The sequence below is a fragment of the Rhinoraja longicauda genome, chromosome 11 (genome assembly GCF_053455715.1).
Source record: "Rhinoraja longicauda isolate Sanriku21f chromosome 11, sRhiLon1.1, whole genome shotgun sequence".
NCBI lineage: Eukaryota > Metazoa > Chordata > Chondrichthyes > Rajiformes > Arhynchobatidae > Rhinoraja > Rhinoraja longicauda.
In genome coordinates this window covers 8172943-8180666 of record NC_135963.1, presented here as the reverse complement: position 1 = coordinate 8180666, position 7724 = coordinate 8172943, and the positions used below count along the sequence as shown (strand labels likewise).

The 7724-nt window shown below is 52.2% G+C and overlaps 1 pseudogene across 1 annotated transcript in view; it reads left to right on the top strand.

Annotated features, from left to right (window-relative positions):
- Window positions 1-7724, top strand: part of LOC144598204 (kynurenine--oxoglutarate transaminase 3-like) — a 33190-nt pseudogene that overhangs the window by 1810 nt on the left and 23656 nt on the right. Inside the window, exons 3-4 of the transcript XR_013547833.1 lie at window positions 1682-1812; window positions 5527-5647. The product of XR_013547833.1 is annotated as a kynurenine--oxoglutarate transaminase 3-like (transcript). The remainder of the gene's footprint in view (window positions 1-1681; window positions 1813-5526; window positions 5648-7724) is intronic.

Here is a 7724-nt window from a genome sequence, read left to right as displayed (position 1 = left end):
CCCTGTCTTCATCTCTTTAAACCCGTGAGTATGTCAACAATTGTTCATTAAAATTACCGTCCTTAAAAAGAGTTTTGAAGCTATGCATTGCATTTACATGAAATGAAATTCCTTGCAAAACTAATGGTGATAGAACTCCCTGAACTCTATGATGAAATTTAGAAGGATGAGGGGGGGTACTTCATTGAAACGTACCAAAGAGTCCAAGGACTGGATAGAGAGGATGCGGAGAGGATGTTTCCACTAGGGGGAGAGTATAGGACCTGAGGCCATAGCCTCAGAATAAAAGGATGTACCTTTAGGAAGGAGATGAGGAGGAGTTTCTTTAGACAGAGGGTGGTGAATCTGTGGAATTGTTTACCACAGAGGCTGGCTCGAAGGGCCGAATGGCCTACTCCTGCACCTATTGTCTATTGTGGAGGCCAAGTCAATGGATATTTTTAAGGCGGAGATTGATGGATTCTTGATTAGTAAAGGGTGTCAGGGGTTGTGGGGAGAAGGCAGGAGAATGGGGTTGAGATCGGAAGATAGATCAGCCATGATTGAATGGCGGAGTAGACTTGAGGGGTGGAATGGCCTAATTATGCTCGAATTTATGAACGTATTATACAAAAGGACACCATTTGGCCTATTGTGTGTATTTCAGCCACAAAATGGCGCTGTTTATATTACTCACACCTCCAGGCTTATGGTTTGCAGTCTTGTAAATCTTTAAAGCTCCTTGATGAAGCTTCATAAGCTAGATTACTGTCCGATTCAATCTAGTGAAATAAAAATTTGATATCACTGTACTTGGTATTTTCTTATTGTCTCTGATCGGGCTGGGGAGGGGGAGTTTATGGGGGGGAGGGGTGTGAAGGGGTGGGGGGAATTTGTGGGGGGGTGAGGGGTGTTAAGGGGTGGGGGGAATTTGTGGGGGGGGGGTAAGGGGTGTTAAGGGGTGGGGGGAGTTTGTGGGAGGGGAGGGGTGTGAAGGGGGTGGGGGAATTTGTGGGGGGGGAGGCATGTGAAGGGGTGGGGGGAGTTTGTGGGGGGGTGTTGGAGGGGAGGGGGGAGTTTGTGGAGGGGGTGGGAGGGGAGGGGAGTTTGTGGAGGGGAGAGTTTGTGGGGTGGGGAGGGGTGTGAAGGGGTGGGGGAGTTTGTGTGGGGGAGGGGTTGTGAAGGGGTGGGGGAGTTTGTGGGGGGGGGTGTGAAGGGGTGGGAGGAGTTTGTGGGGGGGAGGTGGGGGGTGGGAGGGGAGGGGAGTGTGTGGGGGGGAGGGGTGTGAAGGAGTGGGTGGAGTTTGTGGGGGGGTGTGTGAGAGGGGTGGGGGGGGAGTTTGTGGGGGGGGTGGGAGGGGAGGGGGGAGTTTGTGAGGGGGTGTGAAGGGGTGGGGGGAGATTGTGGGGAGGGGTGGGGGGAGTTTGTGGGGGGGTGGGGGAGTTTGTGGGGGGGGGTGAGTTTGTGGGGGGGGAGGGGTGTGAAGGGAGGGTGGGAGGAGTTTGTGGGGGGGGGGGGGTGGGAGGGGAGAGTGCAGGAGTCCTGCACTCGATTCCTGTACTTTGATTTTTGTTTCCCTGCTTGCTGTTCCTTTTATGTTGTTCCTGTTCGTTTTCTCCCCGGCTAAATATTTTGCTCCTTTCTTCATTGCATTTACCTGGTGGAAAACTCAAGTATGTGTTTTTTTTTCTTCTGTTTTCAGACGCAAGAGAGAGTTGTGGGAGATGTGGGTGACAGTGGTGATTGGGTCCTTGACCGAGATGAACTTGCCAGTAAATTTAATAGCCGGACCAAAGCAATATCATTAACACTCCCAATAATCCCTTGGGGAAGGTAAGGCCTTTGAAATCATTTTCTTTTTAGTTCCAGCCGAAGAAGGGTCTCGACACGAAACGTCACCCATTCCTTCTCTCCAGAGACGCTGCCTGTCCCGCTGAGTTACTCCGGCATTTTGTATCTACCTTCCCTTTTAGTTTAGTTTAGTTGGTCACGTGTACTGAGGTACAGTGAAAAGCTTTTGCTGCATGCTAACCAGTCAGCGGAAAGACAATACATGATTACAATCGAGCCGTTCACAGTGTATAGATACATGATAAGGGAATAACGTTTAGTGCAAGGTGAAGCCAGTAAAGTCTGATCAAGGATAGTCCAAGGGTCTACAATGAGGTAGATAGTAGCTCAGCACTGCTCTCTGGTTGTGGTAGGATGATTCAGTTGCCTGATAACAGCTGGGAAGAAACTCTCCCTGAATCTGGAGGTGTGCGTTTTCACACTGTTGCCTGAGGGGAGAGGGGAGAAGAGGGAGTGGCCGGGGTGCGACTCGTCCTTGATTGTGCTGCTGGCCTTGCCGAGGCAGCGCGAGGTGTAAATGGAGTCAATGGAAGGGAGGTCGGTTTGTGCGATGGTCTGGGTTGTGTCCACAATTTGCTGCAATTTCTTCCCGTCTTGGATGGGGCTGCTCCCAAACCAAGCTGTGTCGCATCCCGATGATACATGCTTTTTATGGTGCATCTGTAGAAGTTGGTGAGAGTTGCTGGGGATATGCCGAACCTCCTAAGGAAGGAGAGGCATTGATTGGTATGCTTTCTTGGTCGTTGCTTCAATATGGGTGTCCTTAGCGTGCAGGGAGTGAAAGAGAAAATGGGATAACATTGAAGTAATGAGAATGGATGATCAACGGTCGACATGTGCCGAAGGGCCTACTTCCATGCTTTATTTCTAAACTGAACTCTAAACCGACTTCAAAAGCTCCACCGCGGGAGCCTCCAGGACTTTAACGTCGCGGAGCTTGCGATCAACCTCTGAGCTCTACTGCGGGAGCCTGCGGACTTTAAGGTTGTGGAGCTTGCAGTCTCTGGTCAGAGACCGACTTCGGGAACTCCAGGCCACAGGAGCTTCGATCGCCCCGATCGCGGGAGCTTCGATCGCCCTAACACGGGAGCTTCGACCGCCCCGACCGCGGGAGAAAAATGAGGGAAGAATATTAGACTTTATTGCCATCCATCAAAGTGAGGGATGTGGGGAATCCGCTGTGGTGGATGTTTATGTTAACTTTTATGTAGTTACGTGCCTTGTTGCTTTTTCAGTGTGGCTGTATGGTAATTCGCATATCACTGTACCTTAATTGGCGCACGTGACAATAAAAGACCTTTGAAACTACATTTTTAAACCAGCCTGAAGAAGGGTCCCGACCCAAAATGTCACCGATCCGTGTTTGCCAGGGGTGCTGCCTGAACCGCTGAGTTACTGCAACACTTGGTGTCCTTTTTTCCCCCAGATCCGGAAGGATAAGGTGTGAAAATGACAGATGAAAGGAGATGGTTAATCATGGGGAGGGCGGCGGGAGAGTGTGTTGCAGAACTCTCATCAGAGAGAGGAGGTGAACATTTTCACACAGAGAGTGGTGAATCTGTGGAATTCTCTGCCACAGAGGGTAGTTGAGGCCAGTTCATTGGCTATATTTAAGAGGGAGTTAGATGTGCCCTTGTGGCTAAAGGGATCAGGGGGTATGGAGAGAAGGCAGGTACTGAGTTGGATGATCAGCCATGATCATATTGAATGGCGGTGCAGGCTCGAAGAAGGGTCTCGACCCGAAACGTCACCCATTCCTTCTCTCCTGAGATGCTGCCTGATCTGCTGAGTTACTCCAGCATTTTGTGAATAAATACATAGAAACAGAAACATAGAAAATAGGTGCAGGAGTAGGCCATTTGTGCGCCACCAGCACTGGCTGCCTCGCCAACAGCCTGTCTGTAAATTCTACTGTTTTTATTATTTTAAGTTTGTGTTAAAAGTATGTTTCAGTGGTTCTTTGTTTGTTTTATGTGGGGGATGGAGGGGGGGGGGGGGAATTGCAATTTTTTTTTCAATCTCTTACCTTGATGGACATGGGATTTTTCTCCGTGTCGTATCTCCGTCCGCTCTGCGTCCTAAGATCGTGGAGTTGGTGCGGCCTTTCCTGGAGACCGGCGGTGCTGCGCGGACTTTAACATCGTGGAGCTTGCGATCCTTTGCCTAGGATCGACTGCGGAGAGCTCCAACCGCGGGGGCCTGTGGACTTTAACACCCACGGTCTCTGGTAAGAAGAGGCCAACTCGGGAGCTCCGTGCCGCGGAGAGAGTTTCAATCCGTCCCGAAGGCCGGAGTCTCGATCATCCCGACACGAGGGCCTCGGACATCGGAAGCGGCGACTGCAGACGGTTCAACAGCCCCGACCGCGCGGTGAACAAAGAGGAAGTTAATTGAACTTTATTGCCTTCCATCACAGTGAGGAATGTGGAATTCGCTGTGGTGGATGTTTATGTTAAATTTTATTTTATGTGGCTGTGTGTCTTGTTGCTTTTTACTTAGTATGGCTGTATGGTAACTCAAATTTCACTGTACCTTAATTGGTGCATGTGACAATTAAATTGAATCGTGAATCTTGATAGTGATGAAGCGAGTTACAGTGAAATTCTTTGTTTTTTATGCAAAGCACACGAAAGCACCGACAAAGTTACAAAGAGTACCTTTTAAGTAATGATGGTCCCTCTTTTGTCCTTGTCGTTCCCCCCCCCCCCCCCCCCCACCCACCTCCCCCAGCTGTTTTTAGATTTTTTAAAGATTTCTTTTAGATTTAGAGATACAGTGCAGAAACAGGCCCTTCGGCCCACCGGGTCCGCGCCGCCCAGCGATCCCCGCACATTAACACTGTCCGACACCCACTAGGGACAATTTTTACACTTGCCCAGCCAATTAACCTACATACCTGTACGTCTTTGGGGTGTGGGAGGAAACCGAAGATCTCGGAGAAAACCCACGCAGGTCACGGGGAGAACGTACAAACTCCGTACAGACGGCGCCCGTAGTCAGGATCGAACCTGAGTCTCCGGCGCTGCATTCGCTGTAAGATAGCAACTCTACCGCTGCGCCACCGTGCCCCCTTTGCTCTAGGTGGACCTCCTACGCCGGGACCCCTTAGCTCTTGGCAGCCCCCAGCCCCCCCCCCCCACACTGGGTCCTCCTTTGTCCTCGGCGACCCCCCCCCCCCCCATATGCCAGTTCTTCCCGTGTTCTTGGCGGTTCCCCCACACCGCCCACTCACACTGGGTCCCACTTTATTCTCGCCCCCCCCCCCCCCCCCCCCAGCCAGGTCACTCTTTGTTCTCGCCCCCCCCCTCCACGCCGGGTCGCTCTTTGTTCTCGCCCCACCCCCCTCCATGCCGGGTCCTTCTTTGTTCTCGGCCCCCTCCACGCCGGGTCCTTCTTTGTTCTCGACCCCCCCTCCATGCCGGGTCCTTCTTTGTTCTCGGCCCCCTCCACGCCGGGTCCTTCTTTGTTCTCGACCCCCCCCACACCAGGTCCTTCTTTGTTCTCGCCCTCCCCCCCCCCACGCCGGGTCCTTCTTTGTTCTCGCCCCACCCACGCCGGGTCCTTCTTTGTTCTCGGCGGCCCCTCCACCTCCGCCCCGCCTCAGCCTGACGACCGGGGCTCTGACCTCGGCCCGACCTCCAGGGACTCTGACCGCGGGACCTCGGGGTTCTTTCACCTTGTGATTTCTGATTGTAGATATATAAGAAGGAAGAGCTGCAGGTGATAGCGGACCTGTGCATTAAGCATGACATCCTGTGCATCAGCGACGAGGTGTATGAGTGGCTGGTCTTCAGCGGGCATCAGCACGTCAAAATAGGTAACTTGCAAACTCGCCCACCAAACATCGCCCACACAGTTGCCCGGCAAGGCTGTGTCCTCGGCCCCCGTGCTGCCCTCAGTGGTCAATGGTGCTCTATTGTCACTCGTGCAAACGTACAGGGACATTTTATTTTTTACGTACAGTTCGGTAAAGCATTGCCCTACCTAAGCACGATCCCCAATTAGCACAAAGAGTACAGAAATTGTCGGCTGAGACCGCATGCAAGAGGCTTGCATCATTTACTGGGCGGTCACGGTGGCGCAGCGGTAGAGTTGCCGCCTTATAGCGAACGCAACGCCGGAGACCCGGGTTCGATCCCGACTACGGGCGCTGTCTGTACGGAGTTTGTACGTTCTCCCCGTGACCTGCGTGGGTTTTCTCTCCGAGTTCTTCGGTTTCCTCCCACACTCCAAAGACGTACAGGTTTGTAGGTTAATTGGCTTGGTAAATGTAAAAACAATTGTCCCTAGTGAGTGCAGGATAATGTGTCAATGTGCGGGGATCGCTGGTCGGCGCGGACCCGGTGGGCCGAAAGGGCCTGTTTCCGCGCTGTATCTCTAAACTACACTCAACTAAACTAAATCGTCCGCTGAGACCGCAGGCAAGGGGCGCCAGGGTTTGGCTCCATTCCAAAGTCCGGTGCGTGCTCCAGTTTTATGGAGCGGAGTCGGATCCAGGCCAACCCCAGGCTAATCGTCCCGCGAACTGACGTCCTTCTCCTCGCCTGTCCGTTCCGTCCATCCCTTTGGGTCCCGGGGACACCTCCCACAGCCGGCCTTGGAGGGGAAGGAGGGGAGGCCCAGCTTCACACTCCCACCCGCCTCCCCCCTCGCGTCTCTCGCCACCGCCTCCCTCCTCATATGTTGAAAGACCGGAGCGACTAGGCTTGTATACACTGGAATTTAGAAGAATGAGAGGAGATCTTATCGAAACATATAAGATTATTAAGGGGTTGGACACGTTAGAGGCAGGAAACATGTTCCCAATGTTGGGGGAGTCCAGAACCAGGGGCCACAGTTTAAGAATAAGGGGTAGGCCATTTAGAACTGAGATGAGGAAAAACTTTTTCAGTCAGAGAGTTGTGAATCTGTGGAATTCTCAGCCTCAGAAGGCAGTGGAGGCCAATTCTCTGAAATGCATTCAAGAGAGAGCTGGATAGAGCTCTTAAGGATAGCGGAGTCAGGGGGTATGGGTTGAAGGCAGGAATGGGGTACTGATTGAGAATGATCAGCCATGATCACATTGAATGGCGGTGCTGGCTCGAAGGGCCGAATGGCCTCCTCCTGCACCTATTGTCTATTGTCTATTGTCCCCCCCGATCTCTCTCGTCTCTCCGGGGGACCAGCAGGCTGTGGCCCGACGGGTCCTTTACGTCCGGCTGCCTGGCCCGCTGAGTCCCATACACCCAACATCTATATACTAAAACTCTCGTTTGTTTGTTTGTTTGTTTGTTTGTTCCTGAACTACAGCCAAAACGGTACACGATAGCGCGACAATTTTAGGCCCACCTTACTCACCGTCGTCCCTTGTACAAGCAGGAGGGATTAGTTTAACTTGGCACAGAAAAGCTGGAGTATCTCAGCGGGGCAGGCAGCATCTCTGGAGAGAAGGACTGAAGAAGGGTCTCGACCTGAAACGTCACCCATTCCTTCTCTCCAGAGATGCTGCCTGTCCCGCTGAGTTACCCCAACTTTTTATAGAAACACAGAAACATAGAAAATAGGTGCAGGAGTAGGCCATTCGGCCCTTCGAGCCTGCACCTCCATTCAATATGATCATGGCTGATCATCCAACTCAGTATCCCGTACCCGCCTTCTCTCCATACCCCCCTGATCCCTTTAGCCACAAGGGCCACATCTAACTCCCTCTTAAATATAGCCAATGAACTGGCCTCAACTACCTTCTGTGGCAGAAAATTCCACAGATTCACCACTCTCTGAGTGAAAAAAAACGTTCTCATCTCGGTCCTAAAAGACTTCCCCCTTATCCTTAAACTGTGACCCCTTGTTCTGGACTTCCCCAACATCAGGAACAATCTTCCTGCATCTAGCCTGTCCAACCCCTTAAGAATTTT